This window comes from Triturus cristatus, chromosome 5_2 (assembly GCF_964204655.1).
Source record: "Triturus cristatus chromosome 5_2, aTriCri1.1, whole genome shotgun sequence".
Classification (NCBI taxonomy): Eukaryota; Metazoa; Chordata; class Amphibia; order Caudata; family Salamandridae; genus Triturus; species Triturus cristatus.
The window spans coordinates 514,306,096-514,321,985 of NC_140588.1; the positions used below are offsets into that span (position 1 = coordinate 514,306,096).

Genomic DNA, 15,890 nt, shown 5'->3' on the forward strand with positions numbered 1-15,890 from the left:
TGTAAATACGGTGCTCGTGTACAGTGCTCCAATACCTTCGGGCGAGTTTGCGCTATATAAAAGATGCCAAAAATAAATATTGATTTCCCATGCACTGCAGCCCTCGGGTGTGAGTGGGCGGCGGGGCCTCTCTGTCCGGGCGCGCTTCTAAGTCACCCGAGCCGCGCTCTGTAAACAGAATCACAAGCAAAAGTGGAAACAGCATCAGGGCTAGGGAGGGGCGCTGAGTGATGGTGGGAGAAGGAAGGGAACAGACAGAAGGGGGTGGGAAATGGCGGGAAAGTGCGATAAAGGGGCACGAAGACTCATGCCGAGAAATAGAGTGACGAAGGAATGGGAGTGAGGAATGGGAAGAGAAACACTGCCATTCTTGCCTTTATCCCGCCCACGTCCTGTCCCGCCTTCCCCATCCTCTATTCCTCCCCTCCCACGGCCCCTCTTCTCGGAGCTACCATTCCTAGCTCTCCCTCCTTCCTCGTGCGCTTCCTCCTCCCATTTTTCAGTCCGCCCAATCCTAATTTCCTTCTACTCCCCCCTCCCCTGCCTCTTCGCTAAACCCCTTGCTTTGCTCCCCTGTAGAACGGAATCGTTTGACAGGTGCTTGTTTGTGCCCGTAGGAAGTCTGGTTTGCGGTGGGGTAGGGTGCAGAGAGGCTGTCCCCACACAACCTACTCCACAGCAGACATTTCTTCTGGCATGGCAGCCCGCCGCTTCATCGCTGCCAAGGAGATTGGGTGCCAGTGGGTTGGCGAAGGGGAGGCAACGGGCGCAGGACTGGCCATGTTGGGTATTGTTTGGGACTGCCGCCATGCATAATGGGGGGCTCTGGAGTTCGTTGCACGGAGAGAGAGGAAACTCGGAATTCTCTCACAAGAGCCCCGCAGCCCTGTTGTGTCTAGAGAAGTTCCTTGCCAGCCAGAGATCTCTGGAGTGGAGTGTTGGGTAGCTGTCACTTTCGCTGATTTATTACAGATATGACTCCAGGTTTACTATTTATTTTGTAAGCATTTCCATTTGTGATAAACCATAATTATTTTGCATTTTCAAAACAACATGAAGCTTTAAGTAATACATTTCTAAATTTGTTTCAGCAATAGAAGGTACACTTGCATTCAGGTGCTTCAAGGGTTTTATTCCAAAAAATCAAGAAAAAAAACAAATGAGAAAAGGAGGAAAATTGAGTAAAGGGCAAACAAGAGATGGGATAAGATAGTAGAACAAAAAAGAAAATATGAAAGAAACAAAGAAGGAGAAACAGTGAGGAAAGGAGAGTGGTGGAGAAAAAGAACGAGGAATGTACAGTAAGTGAATACAACAAGAAAACAAGACAGAGAAAGAATAACATAGGAGAAACGATAAAGACATGAAAGAAGATAAGACTGAAAACAAGTAGAAAAAGAATGAAGACGGTAAAAAACCAAAGGAAAAAAGCAGAGAAAGAAAGAGGGCAAAAAGGAAAGGAACTAGAGCTGGAGAGAAATCAGGATAGAGGAGAGGAAGGAAAAATAAATGTAGAAATTAGAAATACTGGAAGAATTCTGGGATTTACACGACCTCCCCCGGGCACTTACAGCCTTTCCAGATGGTGAGTCTATATATCATCATTACCAACACCCACCCCGGGCCTGAGGATGATGTTGCAAAGTGCAGCACTTACCATCAGCATCCCCAGGCTCACAATGGAAGTGCATTGGGTCAAGGTCTCCAGTATATGTGTTCTTGACACAAAATTAGCTCAGGAGGCTGAGCATATGTTGCAGACGTGTGTAACTCCTCAGTTTCAACTTTATAATGTCAAGTCAGTCTTCCACTCCTCTTGACTTTTACAGTGAGCACCTTGAGCTAGATAATGAAAACATCCATGTGTGCGCCTCTACTGAGTGTGACAGTGTCTGGTGTGTCGGCTAGCCTGCCAGACCCAAAGCGTCAGTGTGCCTGTGACTCAGTGTGCCTGTGTGTGTGATCACGTGCTTCGGTGCACCCGTGTGCCTCTATGTATTGGTGTGTCTGTCTCACGGGGTGTGTGTGTTTCTCAGCGTGTGCATGCATGTGTGCCCGTTTGTAGTGCGGTTTCTATGTATGTCTGTATGCGGGGGTCGTTGTCATTTAAAACGCCATTACTTCACGAAGGGAAAAAAAAGCAATAACATTTCCAATGCCAATAGCTCAAAACAATGTCATTGCGAGACCTATTGCATTGTAAATGCTTGTTACTAGATGGTACAATGTTCTCTTTGAGCAGTTCTCTCTGAAATGCTGGTACCAGCAAAGCATTTAGGGCCTCATGTAGGTAGCGAAATACCGGTCGGTAACGGCCGATTTTCGGTAAATATGCCTTTACCGACCGGTATTCAGACAAGTGAGATGTAGGAGTCCAAAAACCACTTTTCGGTAAATATGAGGCGGTAAATACCGATTCATAGTTACCGAATTCTAAAATACCGATTCATATTTACCGAATACATAATTAACGAATCGGTAAATATGAAGTGGTAAATATGAAGTGGTAAAAATTCAAAATGACATGTAGGAGCAGTCGGTAATTAAGAAATCCAGGAAAATCGGTAAATAAGAGTCGGTAATTAACACGGATTGAAAGCAGGTGGTAACCATCAACAATGCACATAAGCAATCCCAAAATGCAACAGCGTGGACAACATGGCCGCCATGTACGTCATTGCAAGGCGCCTACGTCTACAGGCAGCAGGACTGAGGGTGTGGCGACGGGAGGAACAAATCTACAGACAGCGCATCACACTATTACAGCTGACTGATGCAGAGATACATGAGAGGTACAGGCTACACCCCGAAACCATCATGGACTTAATCAGGGACCTACACCCACTCCTGGACCAGCCAATAAGAAGGGCGCACGCCATACCCCCACATGTGCAGGTGCTCTGCAGCCTACATCTGTTGGCATCCGGCAGTTATCAGGTGGTGATAGCTGCGGTGGGTGGGGTATCCCAGAGTTGCCTGTCCCGTTTCTTCAGGAAGTTCCTGGATGCCATGATGCAGAGAATGCACCACTACATAAGCTTCCCAAACACACAGGCTGCACTGCAGAAAACAAAAACAGACTTTTATCACATGGCACAGTTCCCCCATGTCATCGGCTGTATTGATGGTACACACATCCCAATCTGTCCACCAGCTGATACAGAGCACATCTACAGGAACAGGAAGTCCACCCACTCCATCAATGTGCAGGTGATCTGTGATGCAGGGAACATCATCACAGATATTGTTGCCAAGTTTCCTGGGAGCACCCACGACTCTTACATCTTCCAGAATAGTGGGATCTACACACGACTGAGTGCCGGCGAATTCGGAGAGGGATACCTGCTGGGTAAGTAACAGTGACGCCCCTTGAAACCTGCAAATCAGAGTGTATAGAGGCATGTAACTGATGGTTCCCTCTTACTCATCCAGGCGACAGTGCATATGCATGCCGTTCATTCATCCTCACTCCCTACCTACACCCAGCAACCCAGAGTGAGAGACGATACAACGTGGCCCACAAAACAACACGCAATGTGGTGGAGCGCACGTTTGGACTACTGAAGAGCAGGTTCCGCTGCCTCCACAAGAGCGGAGGCGCACGCCAGTACAAACCCATCACCTGCTGCAAGATTATTGCCACTTGTGCAATGCTGCACAACCTTGCCACGAAAAAAGGTACCGATGTGGAACTAACATATTTTGAGGACAACGAGGATGAGTCAGGCCAGCCAGAGGGCAGCGCAGCTAGAGTGCCAACTGCAATCGATGGGAGAGAGAGACGGGCAGAGATCACATGCAACTATTTCTGAGTAAGTGAGGGGACACAGCGAGTTGTGAGAAGTCATGACGTAGTTTAATGTGGCACCACGCCATGAACACATGAACAGGCCAATCTGGCAATATGCCATCTATACAATGAGTATGTCCAGGGTTACGTCACCCAATGGGAAGTGGCTAAGCAGGGCCACATCAATGTTTGCGCATACGCGCTGCAGTGGTGGATTGCACGGCCTGTGCATCCTCACTAGAGCCAACCCCATGCCGCCTGCTGCTCCTGCGTGCTTCGGGGACGGGGGGTGTGATGCTGCTGCTGGTGTCGATGCTCTCCGCAGCATCCCCTGCAGCAGTTGTCGACGCCTGACTAGTCAATAGCACCCCTAGTGCACTTGTCACCTGCACCATCCCCCGAGACAGGTCGCTGCAGCACTGTGTTAGGCCCTCCTGCATCGTCACAGAGCGCCGGCAAAGTAGGGAAGTCGCAGTTGCCAGACGGTTGAGTGCCCTGCTGGTAGTGTCCCTTCTCTGGCGTTCCCGGCGCCGTGCTTCGATGTCAGCATCTAATTTGCTGCACAACTGCTGGATTGACTGGGACATGTCCCGAATGCCCGCAGCCATGCCGCCAATGTTTGTGTCCATGTTGACTAAGCTTGTCTTCATCACCCGCATGTGCCTCTGGACTGACATAACTGCCTTTGATTGCAGGCGCTGTTGCTTCAACATTTGGCCCTCGAGCCCCAAGAAGACACCATGGCCGTCAGTGGGTGCTGGTGGACTCTGGACACGCGACCTGCGGCGCCCTCTTGCTCCCGTCTGTGCTGCCTGTGAGGTGTGGGGCACAGTGGGATGGCTCCCTTCCTGGGGCCCGGTGCGGTCTTCTGGGCCCATGCTGTCGTCTGACGAGGTGTCGAAGGCTCGTAGCCTGGCTGCTGGACGCCTCCTCATTCTCACACCTGCAAGCGGAGATGTGGCCGGTGATTCGAACATGAGTGGCGATGCTGGCTGTGGTTGTGGTGATGCTGGCTCTCGGTGAGGTGATGCTGGCTCTGTGTGCGGCGAGGCTGGCTGTGTTGGTGGTGCGGCTGCCAGTGGGCCTGCTCCCTGGTCTGAACTCGTGCTGGCTAGAGGTGATTTTTGTGGCCGGTGTGCCGTCTCCCCTGCAGCATGCCCTGTACTGCATGATGTCACATCTGTGGACAGAAAAACAACATTGGCTCAGTGTCCCCGAAGGGCTGCATTGCAAGCGTCACAATAAATCATTTCACATTCCAATCTGTCCTCTGTCTCCTTGTGCCTCGAGTGCGTGACATGCCTTGTTGCCCTGTGACATTTACGTCATGGTTAGTGTTGCCCTGACTACATCTCCCGGAATGCATTGCCTGTCTGCACTGACACGTGTGGACTGCAGTGTGATTCTCGTTTCACAATGGGGGATGTGGGATAGGGGTAGGGGAGGCTACATTGCTGTGCTTTCGTCTTACCTTGCTGTGTTGCGGCTCTGGCAGAGCTGTCGGCGTCCCCAAGACCCACGACGCTCTCTTGCTCGATTGTGGCCGCCACCAGCTCCTCCAGTTCGGTGAGGGCAGGTGCCCTGTTGGTTCCACCTCCGGTCTGGCTGGCCTCCTTCTGGATGTCGCCCATCTTCCTCTTGGTCACAATCCTCAGGTCATACCAGCGCTTTTTGAGGACCTCAATGTCCCTGTGGGTCACTCCCACAGCATTGACCTGCGCCTGGATGGCCAGCCATATGTTGCGCTTTTCGGCCTCAGGCACTTGCAGGGATTGCCTCCCAAACAGCTTCTGGTGCTGCTTCACCACCTCCTCCACCAGCACCTGGAGTTCCTTGGGGCTGAATTTGAGCTTCCTCCTCCTTTCCCCTCCGTCTTTCTGTGTTCTCTGGATGGACATGCTGTTCGTTTCCCGCTCGCACATGCAACTGCTCCCTGCCTCTCCTCTGCACTCCAAGCCTCTCCAGGGTCGGCTAATTATGTACACCTGCCTGGGTGTGGCCACTTCGGCTAATTGTGTACACCTGCCTGGGTGTGGGCAGTTCCTGGTTGGGTGGGCTGTCGTTGCACAGGATTAGCTGTTGTGTCAAGTCATGTGATGTTATTTACCGAATCCGTACATACCGATTCGGTATTTTCCGATTCGGTAGATACCACCTCGGTATTTTCCGATTCGGTAGATACCACCTCGGTATTTACCGAATCGGTGAATTCCGATTCGTATTTACCGAATGTTACCGAATCGGTAACTGTTACCGAATTTTTACCTACATATAACTTACCGATTCTAATTTACCGATTCGGTACGGCTCGGTATTTAAGAACCGGTAAAATTTATTTACCTACATGAGGCCCTTAATGACGTAATCTCCTTCATACTGTTGATACAAATGCTCCTTCAGAACTAGTTCTAGATCAGTATGGCTTCACCATCGCGTCAGCCTCAAGCAGGATCCCGGTGATATATCCGTATGTTTTGAACGAGACCAGTGTCTTCCCCATCTGTAATCCATTTTTGAGTCTATTCAGGAGGTCTAGAAGTGCACTAGCCACAGACTCACTCTTCTTTCTAAGTGATGCCCCACTCGCCGTTCTGGTGTCCCACCGCAAAGGGCACCTGCCATTTCACCACACCCCACGATGCCACTGACATAACCTATTGTGTATGGAGGTAGGATTATATAATGCAGGGCCCTCCTGCAAGAGTTCTGCTAGTGTTGAAGTAGAAAGTGTTCCTCCTGTACTTTCCAGGCTGTGCTACTGCACAGGAGTCCAGTAGAGTGAGTTACCTCCTGCAGTCGGTGTTCACTTTGTGACATTGTACCAGACTCCATTAGAAGGAGCCTCCTCCTGTGATTCTCGGTCATTGCTACAGTACATACCACAACGGAGTAAACTTCCTTCTGCAGTGCTCATACATTGCTATGTTGCGGCACAGACTGCTGTCCTCTTCTCCCTGCAGTGTTCGGTCATTGGTAATGTGCAGGCCTTAGTGTGAGCTTCCTCCTCCACTGTCTGCTCTCTGCTACCAGCAGCTTGACTTTCCTCCTGCATCGCCCATTTAGTGATACCAGGAGAGTGAGGTCACTCCTGAAGTACCCTGGCAATTGTTTGAGCTTTCTCCTGCTCTGCTGTGACACTACTGTAGGACTCCAGCAGCGTGAGCCGTGTTCTCCAGTAAGATGTTATTGCAGTAGGATTCCGGTAGTGTGACCTTCATTCTCCAACTTGATGTCCCTGCTGTAGGACTCCAGCAGCGTCAGGTACATTCTGCGATGGGTTGTGACCGCTGTAGTACTACATCAGCATGAGCTACTTCCTCCAATGTGATGCCCCTGCTGTAGTACTACATCAGCATGAGCTACTTCCTCCATAGAGATGCCCCTGCTGTAGTACTACATCAGCATGAGCTATTTCCTCCAATGTGATGCCCCTGCTGTAGTACTACATCAGCATGAGCTACTTCCTCCAATGAGATGCCCCTGCTGTAGTACTACATCAGCATGAGCTACTTCCTCCAATGTGATGCCCCTGCTGTAGTACTACATCAGCATGAGCTACTTCCTCCAATGAGATGCCCCTGCTGCAGTACTACATCAGCGCGAGCTACTTTCTCCAGTGAGATGGCCCTGCTGAAATACTACATCAGCGCGAGCTACTTCCTCCAATGAGATGCCCCTGCTGTAGTACTACATCAGTGCAAGCTACTTCCTCCAATGAGATGCCCCTGCTGTACTACTACATCAGCACGAGCTGCTTTCTCCAGTGAGGTGTCCCTGCTGTAGTACTAAATCAGCGCGAGCTACTTTATCCAATGAGATGCCCCTGCTGCAGTACTACATCAGCGCGAGCTGCTTTCTCCAGTGAGATGGCCCTGCTGTAATACTACATCAGCGCGAGCTACTTTCTCCAGTGAGATGCCCCTGCTGTAGTACTACATCAGCGCGAGCTACTTCCTCCAATGAGATGCCCCTGCTGTACTACTACATCAGCACGAGCTGCTTTCTACAGTGAGGTGTCCCTGCTGTAGTACTAAATAAGCATGCGCTACTTTCTCCAGTGAGATGTCCCTGCTGTCAGACTCCAGAAGGTGAGGTACATTCTGCAATGGGTTATGACCGCTGTTGTACTCCATCAGCGCAAGCTATTTTCTCCAATGAGAGGTCAGTGCTGTAGGACTCCAGTAGTGTGGACAACAAAACTATTCAGTGGAATGTGACTGCTGTAGACGCAAGCAGGGCAAGCTACATTCTTCTATGTGATGTTACTTCTAGAACTCCTCAGAGTAAGCTACATTCTCCATTGAGATGCGTCTGCTGTCAGACTCCAGCATCATAAACAACTCTGTGCCTAGTCTGTTCTGTGTGCGCTGCCATTGACTACCTGCTCGGCACTTCACTGACAACCAGGCTGAAGCACACAGTGCACCACAGGGCTCTCATGCTGGACCGTTCATTGTCTACAGCAGCGGTGGTGTTTTGTGCTGGTGCCACCTACCACCGTCGGCCTTGGGTGAACCGAGACCAGTGCACTCAGTTAATATAAGTGGATGATTAGAGTGAAGGCCACATGACAGTCAGAAAAATACTAAGTGCGAGCATCAGCCTTCCCACCCCTGTTCCTGCCTTTAGTAGCCTGTAAAATGGGGCACTTCGTGATGGCATAACTTGCATCCCTGGAGAGAACAGGTTTGGTGCCGTGTGTCACGCAACCCAAGGGGTTCACGGCTTATACCCAGTCCGAGACCATTTATATCTTCCCCTTGGCCTGCCCACTGTCTGCGGCAATGATAGCTACGCTGCTCATTTTTTCGTGATCAATCCCTAAATATTCCCGTTTTACTTGGCCTAGATGCACCATAGGACTGCACAAGGAGAAGCGGTTTTAATTTGGAGCGACAGATAGTCTGTAAACTAGAATTCTTAATGTTAACAGCTGCCTCAAGCTAGGCTGTGTTCTGAGCATATTACTTTATAACCTTGTTGATTGACCTGTATTACTTTTTAAAACACTAACTTTAATCCCAAGAATTGAAATGAGGCGACCAAAATGTTTAATATCTGTAGACAATGCTATCATAACATATTTTGATTTAGCAGCACATTAATGTTGCGCCTTAATTGTATACATCTAACCAATTAGTTATTAATACCGTTAAAAGTAAATTCTGGTCTTTGCAGCAAAAAAGCAAAAACTGTAGTTAAATTGAGGAAATGATTTTGGGGACCTTACTGCAGGCTCCGCATTTCAAGCTTGTTTTTCTTGCCATCACCCGTTGATAAGAAATTTGGTGAGCAATGTGAGAATTCGGAAATGCCCTTGGCGTCACACTGCATATGGATTCTTTAAATGCATATGGATTCTTTAAATCCGTTTTGGAGCTGTTTGGGCGCCCACCAGCTCCATAAAAATCCTTTCCCCACCATGCCTGCAGAATAGAAGCCCCCCCCCCCCCCCCCCCCCCTGGTTCCAGTTGTATGAGTGCAGGGCGGGGTAATATACCTTCTACTCCGTACATCCTTTCTACTCTACTCCTTGCTGAGAGGTCGGGGTCTGGAATTTTATAAAATATGTACTCGTCTTAAGGACGATATGCTTCAGGAATCTATTTGCCCTTAAAAAAAATCTACTTGTTTTCTTTATTGCTAAACACTGAGGTGCCAAATTATGTTAATATTCTCAAAAAGAAGCTATTATAGTAGCCTCTCTGATTATGCTTGGACGTATGCTATTTTAGGGTACAGACTATAGCAAGGCACGGATTTTGCTACATTTCTTCAGATCTTCATACAGAAGTTGGAAGTAGGCAGTAGACAGGGAGCAGGGCACCCAGTGTTAGAATTGCCTGCTAGTCTGGGTAAACCCACACATTGAGAATAGTACTTATCAGTACTTATCAGCTTGGGCCGGAGGAACAACTCTCGAGTTTGTTCACCACGTAGTTCGATCCCAGCATTGCACCTGGAGTCATTCAGGCCACCGGGTGGTGCTGCTTCACCGTTTTCACCATTATTAGCACAGAAAGAACACTGCGGCACAAGTTTCCAGAGAATATGGCCACGGCACGCTAAAGGCCAGGTGAGTGGAGAGCCCTCACGGAGGTACATCAGTCAGAAGCAACTGTGTGCCATTTCAGGTACAGATGGTGGCTGGGGGTTAAGGCCTAGTGGCTAAGTTACCAGACACAAAGACATTACGCTACGGCACCGTGCATCAGCTAGGTAACGCACATCGATGCTCCCCACCCCAACCTCTCTCAAGAACATATTCTGGGGCACCCAGGTCTCCCATTTCACACTAATTGCGTGGGGCCTATTTGTCCCCCCAAACTGAGAAACCTGACAGAGCATTTGTAGCAGATAGGGAATGCACATGCAACCGTGTTGCGGGGACTAAGGATAAACGGGGTTCGGGTGCACAATCCTCCTGCCCTGCACCACTGTTATGTTTCACGATTTTGGAATGAGTTGAGGCGGGCTTCGTCCCTTGGAGAGGCCACGTGCATTTCTCTTCACAGTCGGCTGTGAATCCAACTTGGTTCGGAGCACGGTGTTTTAAAATTAAGAGTTGGGTTCCCTTGCAAATCCGCCGGGGATGACTCTATCACTCATTTGAAGCATCTTGAAGTCGCTGGTAAATGTAAACCTAAAACCGGGGACACAGTGTTGGGGAGCGTTTCTCCGGCACAGAGGGGAAGGTGCTGCATACTGGGCCCCAATTTGCCTCCCTTTGTTGGCTGCTGGACGTGTCACTGTAGTTTGCAGGTGCCAGGCGGGAGGTTCCGGCCCAAATATGCAGGGGCCGGGACTGCGGTTAGCGCCGTTCCCCCCCCCAACTAGAGTGCAGCCGGATTATGCTAGCAATAAAGTGTCATTCATAGTCTTTCAAATGTCACTCATAGTTGCACTGAGATGTAATGTCACACATGGCAATCTGAAACTTGGGCAGCTATGGGTGGGGTGTCTAGCTCTTGGTAGACTATGCGACAAAGCTATATTTGGGGCTTATTTATCTTATGCAACTAACAAGCACTGACCAAGCCAACAGTTGGGCCTGTTGTAGGTGCAGTGCTCCTTTGGTAGTAACGGTAGGGATGCAATGATATAGCGGCTAAATACCGTGCAAGGCACAGCCTTCCCCAGCACGCGTGGTGGGCTCTGGTGCTTTAAGAACACAGCAGCTTGAAGGTCTGAGGTCAGGAGTGCATTTACTGATAGTCAACAGCATATGCTGGAGTACTACCAGCTGCCCTGGGCCTAATTATTGGGGGCACCGGCCTGGAGCGGCTTTAATTTAGACAGTGCAGTTCTTACATGCCCACTGTGAGGAAGGCTACTGACAGTGTATATAATTGGCACTAAGGCTTTTGACCTCTATTTCGTCCCACGAGTCCTCTCAGAATTTCATCCTCCTGGGGAGGATACGAGTACCACATGTGCATAGTGAAGTAAACACTAAGTTGACACCCGTAAGTCATAGGAAGGTAAAGGCATAAACGACACCCCTGTAAGGGATTTACAGTGTGAGGTACATGGATGACTAGGTCATGCTTTTATCTGCAGAACAGTTATTTGTTACAACGACAGTGTAACAGGACAGCGACAAAGCCAACAGTCCTGGCTGGCCACAGCTCCGGGGTGACAGGATGAGTAACCACAGGTAACAAGAGAGGGAGCTCCCAACGACAGCTCGAGATCTCTCACAGCACAACAGCAATTTACGGGCAATATTCATTGGTATGTACGGGCAGGAGGTTGTGTTTGATCTCAATCAATAAACATAGTGATCTCAGCCTGAGTGGTGGAGGTGGATACGTTCAGCCTGAGTGTGTTTGATCTCAGTCACCGGTTCAGAGCTTGGCAGGCACATGCAGTCATTATCCTACTGTGGTCGAATAATGAGTACCAGTAAGTTGGGTTTCGATACACACCTGTAAGCTGGCTTTGGCTGAAAGTTTACAGGAAATGCTTGGTAGGTATGGGTCCATATTGTGTGTAATAACAAGGGTACCCCTGACACAAATTCCTAAATCAGGGAAAATAACTAAATATAAATATCACAGTTAGGAAAGTTGAAAATAATCATGGACCTAAATACTTAATGTCCTAGACATACACATGCAACCTCTATTCAGTAGGGTCAAAAACATTCCTTGTTAATGTTATGGTTACAGATATTTTATACTGAATGTGTAAAAAAATATATATATATATATATATATATATATATATATATATATATATATATATATATATATATATATATATATATATAATCCTCTATATACAACTTTGCACTGTGTTCTGGCAATAAAGATTCTAAAATTAATTCTCATATTGACCCACTATCAAATACATTTTGCACAGTGTCAATAATAATTATCTTTGAGATGAAGTTGTTTACAATGGTTTAATTTGTATCAAGACATATACATAGTTAGGGAATAATCATTTAAATATATACAGAGGGCATCCTTTTCTGGCATGGCTCTTTGAAATCTGTGTCCACATTCCTATATTGTTATGGGTCCTTATTGGCCAGGCATGATGCCAGTTATAGGTTCCAAGTCAAGGGAAGCCCCACGGTGCGGGCTCGAAGCATTAGGACAAGGGGTGGCTTTATTAAGTAGTTCAGCGTGCATTTGGCTCCATTTTTAATAGAGCAGGACAATTTTTGTTTACTTTAGGAAACGGGGATCTTATGACCAAGTTTTGTCTTTCCTTGCCGTCGTTTACCAGCCCAAGGGGGGGAGGAGTACAATTCACACTTTCCCCGGTATATTTGCCAGGTGGCCCGTTAGGGGGAGGGTTTCCGTATTCCGTTTAGCTGACGGTAGGTTGTTGGAGGGGTCCCCGGGCCTGGGGGTTTCATACCACACCCCTATCACAAACTGAGGGAAGGCAACCATTCCTTTAGAATCCCTCGCTTAATTTGTACTCTGTCAAAATAGTGGGCAAAGTTCACCCGAGATGACAGGCAATAATGCCATCTGGGGGCCTTAGTGGTCTTAGGCAATTAACCAGAGGCACCGAAGCCAGTAGTACTAGCTTACAGGTTTAGGTATTTGTGGATACATCTGGACAATGGCCACCAGCTCATCTGTGCATCATTCTCCCTCAAGAGAGCAGGCATTATTTGAAGCCCCCATCCATCGAAGGCATATATTTAATTATATGACACTTCTTGATCTGTTAAAGTAGCACGGATAAGGAGCAGAGTGGTCGGACAAGCGTTTGTGGCTTGACACACAAATCATAGCAGGGCACACATGGGAGGATGCACAATTGACATACAGTCACAAACCAGAGGAACACCATTCAGTTCGACATATTTCAACAACAGAATTGCCTGTGCAAATGTCTGGTCGATGCAGCAGTAGCATTGTCTGTCTCGCTTCCCGGCCAGTTGGGGGTTACCGTTCAAGGAACGGTTCGACTTTATGGTTGCGTTTGGATGCTTGGACAGGTGCCCGTGCACCTGTCCAAGAGTACATGTAGCACGGCGATAAGTGGTTCAGTTGCTCCAGTTATTCGTGTAACGGGCAGGTGAAGCAGCAGAATTCAGAGGGTCGGACCTCTGGTTCAAGGGCGGAGCCTGGTATGCTCACTTAGTAGCCCGTCCTTGAGGTCGACGAAACAGATACCATTGATGCGAGTAACGGTAACGGGCAACTTCTCCCGCCCTCCAGCATTGGCTTCAAACTCTTCCCACACTTGAAAAGATTTCAGATTTGCTCCTGCCAAGGGATGGAGTATATCTTTTTCCAGTGTGGCAAAAGTACAGGGTATTGTGCAAGTTAATTTGCAATCAACCAGTAGATATTCTCATGATCAAACAGGTGTGTATGTTTGCTCTTGTAAAAATGGAATTCACGAACGTTTGCTGGAAGTATAGTTTCCAGGCCTACTTCTGTAAACTCTTGAGTTCCCGAAAGACATCATTCTGCCCCAGTGCATGGATGGGTACTTGCACATGGCTTTTTGACTGTCTCTAAGAATTGGGCCTCTAATTTGTTTATCTTGCCTACAGTGCTGATCTTAATGCTTTTACACTGATACATAAGCGCCAGGATGCCCGTAGGGTTACAGCGCGCTTTATAAATGTAAATACATACATGCATACATAATTAAATTGTAATCTTTTTAAAAAAATTCTGGCATGCATTAAATGCGTTTTATTAAGTGATGCCTCCGAGGACTGGTTATTAAAGTTTTACAGTAGTTTGGCAGAACGTTTATATCCTGTTTGCAATTTTTTTGTGTACATTTTTCTTTTTTACTAAACATCTCTTAATTAACAGTTTTGTCATACAAAGACAACAAAAAGCTTTATACCTTGAACGCTCCAAGGCATCAGAATTCCCTTATAATATGGTGAAAAAACCCACCTTTCCTAGCATATCGGTTTCACACATCGCTTGTGGTAGTAAAGCCGCCAAGGGGTGTAAAGTAATTCTGGGGATACCAGTGCAACTTAGTCAAAAAGACAACATAACAGAAGTTCGTAGAACAGCGGTGTGCACTAAAAGTAGGACGTGTCATTCTAAGTTGATAGTAACTATCACACTCGGATGTCCCAGGAGGCCTTGAGGGAGGGAGGCTGAGTGGAGTGAGGAATAGGGGAAGGCGGCAGAGTACTCGGCAGCCGAATAGCTGGAGTGCTTTAAGTCTAGGTGGTGTGAAACAGGAATGTTCCAGACGTGAGAAGAATTGTATGAAAGGCTGCCAGATGAGAGTGAACTTTCTTTCTGTGCATGTGATGTTATAAGAGAGAAGTTCCATAGCTAGGACTTGCCAATTGTGCGTATAACATTGAGCTATTGGAGTGGCATTAGGCTTTTTCCAATGTAAAGCTACCAGTTGCTTGGCAGCCCCAACATGCAAGTTATTAAGTGCCATTCAGCATGTGTCATGGCCTGCAGGTGTTTGGGTAGGACATCAAGGATTACTGTCGATTAGGATTCCGGCAGCGGTAAGTGTAAAGTCCCCTTAATGTGGCTAAGGATTTCACTGTAAAAGGTTGTGATGCTTGGGCAAGACCACCGTATGTGTGGAAGTCTCATGGCGGCGAAGTGCAACATCAGCAGAGTGGGAAAGATGCGGGTTAGATAGTATGTAGACGTGTGGGTGTAAGGTACCAGCTTGTTCTTACTTTGTATGCCATCTTGCGTTGTGATATGAGTTTATAAATCAGAGAGGGATATCGCGCCTAAGTTGTTCCCATTGTTTCATGTATATGTCCTCCCCAATATCCATGGTAGGAATGTTGGTGAGATGGGGTGGAGTGTTGGAGTAACTGATATGTGCGCAAGATGAGCCAGCGAGTCCCGTCAAAAGATCGAACCAAGGTCTCAAAGGTGTTAACTGGCGTGTCGCCTCCTAGGCATTGGGTGAGGAAAGACCCCAATGATGCAATTGAAAGTATTGTAACCTACTGGATTCAAGGAGGCAGAACTCTTGTCGACATTGGTCAAAAGTCTTAAGGGATTCGCCCTTGAACAGGTCTCTAAGGGTGCGGCAGTCTCCCTCCCTCCATTAGGAGTGTGGTTGCAGGGCGGGAATGAAATCTGGATTACGTGCCAATGAGGTATTGGGCAGGGGAAAGTGGTGAGCCCTCTTTTCAAGGCTACCTTGTCCTATATCACCAAGACTGTTTTTGTAGGGATTGAAATATAGGCGCTTCGCAGCCTTGCATGTTTTGTGAGCCTCGCCAGATCCCAGAGAGGTCGACAAGCCACGGCCTGGTCCACATGAAACCAAAGCTTGTCGCTTTCCCTGACAACCCACTCTGAGATGTAGCGTGGGCGTGCCGCCCAGTAATCAAGAAATTATCTCACCCCAGCCCTCCCCTATCTCGGGGCAGCATCAGTACTGTGTTAGAAAAGCAAGGCCATTTCCCACCCCAAATAAATGAACGTATTGTAGTTGCATGATCTCATCTTGAGGGATCGGTGTGGGCACCCTTAAAAAGAGGTAGAGGATTTTTGGCAAGACAGACATCTGTACCGCATTTAAATGGCCCAGACATGAAACCTGTAGGGGTTCCCAATGGTGAAGGTCCTACAAGACAGATTTCCGACATTCTGGCCAATTAGCCATTATC

The 15,890-nt window shown here is 48.0% G+C and overlaps 1 protein-coding gene across 14 annotated transcripts in view; it reads left to right on the forward strand.

Annotated features, from left to right (window-relative positions):
* The window catches only part of LRRFIP2 (LRR binding FLII interacting protein 2), a 412,043-nt gene that overhangs the window by 319,371 nt on the left and 76,782 nt on the right, over window positions 1-15,890 (forward strand). The gene's annotated exons all lie outside the window — the stretch shown is intronic.